Here is a 2,086-nt window from a genome sequence, read left to right on the forward strand (position 1 = left end):
ATATATTAAAAATTATTTGTATGATAGATATATAACTCCAATCGAGTATGTCGTTTTATGCAGTTGTGAATTAGTTTTGCATTTCTCAATACACGAAAAATATGGCACAAAGCGCCCCACGCTTTTTTCACAACAATACTAGTATTTTTCATTCATTATTATTTTCAGTTTATATTAAAAATTATTCACAACAATATTAGTATTTTTCGTTCATTATTGTTTTCAGCTTATATTAAAAATTATTTTATAGTTTTTAGTTTGATGTGTTTGAAAAGCGTGTTTTTTAGTTTTTTTAAACTATATTTATTATACATGCACGATGACTAGTGAGATTTCATTTGCAGAATTGATAGTATCTATACTCGAAAGAGTTTGTTTGTTCGTTTCATTGAACGCACTATCTAACTTTGTATGTGGTAGTCGAGCACTAATTGGGCCAGCTCGCACCGGGGAAGTGAAGAAACACCGAAACTACTGAACGGATTTTGATGAAATTTTGTGTACATAATATATGGAATGAGCTGACTTGGGTGATAGGATACTTTTTATCCCGATTATATGCTCCCTTGAGATAAAACAGGATCCTTGATATCTCGGCGGAGCCGGGACGAGCGTCAAGTACAAAATATAATTATCGGATTTCCGAAATCAGTAGACATTTCTAGTTTCTCTTTTGAGTGAAAAAGTCTGCTAAATAATGTTTATTTAGCGTGAGTTGGAGTGAAACACTGAAAGCTAAGTTTTTGTTTGTGTAAACTGTAAAAGGCGTAAAGCTTACGCGGGTAATAGCTGAATCCACTCTCGCTGCAATTGAATGGCTGCTGTTTTATGTTTCAATCCCCGACTTTTATGAAAGAGGTTAATGGTTTTACCGGCTTTATCGTTTATTAAAGGCATAAATCACTTGGAAAACTTTTTAAACGTTAAGTGGATTGCGTTGATTAATCAGTTTTTTTCTCAGTATCAAGAAAGCACGAACGAAATGGTGAATTTTAAACTAGCAATGGGCTTCGTCTGGTTTCAGAGATAATGTTGCGTGTAACCATAATTGTTTTTCTGAACTGAAAGTCTAAATTATAACTTGGTTTTGTCTGTCTGTTTATCTGTCACCAGGCTGTATCTCATGAACAGTGATAGACAGTTGAGTCAAACTCAAGCAAAAATATCAGCATCTTTTTTTAATATATATATACTGGAATAGATTTTATTCTTACAATATTACCCGAATGTTCTAGATCAAACGAACGGAAGGCAAACTCAATAATTCCAATAAAAAGATCTGTTTATCCAATTTTACTACTAAATCCAGAAATGGAAGCCTTTAATATGAAAATTCGATCTTGGCCCATTCTTATCCGATGTATTAAAGCGCTGTAAAGCTGTTAAATTGCTTCCCATTCACCTTAATCCTGTTACGGTAGCTTCGGAAAAACTACCTCTATTGCAGCGGAATTAAGCGCTTAAGCGCTTCAATGTATCATTTATATATTTTTGATGTAAACTTTAAGCGCTTTATGCTTTTTTTGCTTTTTAACGATTTTTTTAAAGATATGTAATTATTAAAAATGGGCATAATATACATAATATTACACTTGCTACTGTCTTATTATGGCACAAATAATGCTATATAGGGTTTCAAATATAATGGGGTTCGCTAGTGTCCTTTTTGATTTGTCAATATAGAATCGTCTTTCCCCCGAAAATAATCAATCACGTGACACTTTTTAACTTCCCTTTTTCTATGTGTTTTTCGTAAATGTAGAACTAACATACCTGCATGTAGAAGTGAAGTCCGGTGTTCCCCAGTGGGGTATTCAGCAATGATATAAATTTGTTTCACAGATCGATTTTCTTTATGGACAAGTAGGTGATCAGCCTTCTGTGGTTTGCCAGAGGGAGACATATTTTTTGTGCGTCCTCACCGGGATCGAACCCAGGACCCTTCGGTTCTACGCTAACGCATTAACCACTGTACCAAGGAGTCGGTCAGCATATAGATATATTTAAATTTACATATGATAAAATTATTTTAAGAAGCGTTTCAATAGATGTACACTAAATTATATTACTTCCACGTAACATCTTC

Source organism: Zerene cesonia, chromosome 1 (assembly GCF_012273895.1).
Source record: "Zerene cesonia ecotype Mississippi chromosome 1, Zerene_cesonia_1.1, whole genome shotgun sequence".
Classification (NCBI taxonomy): Eukaryota; Metazoa; Arthropoda; class Insecta; order Lepidoptera; family Pieridae; genus Zerene; species Zerene cesonia.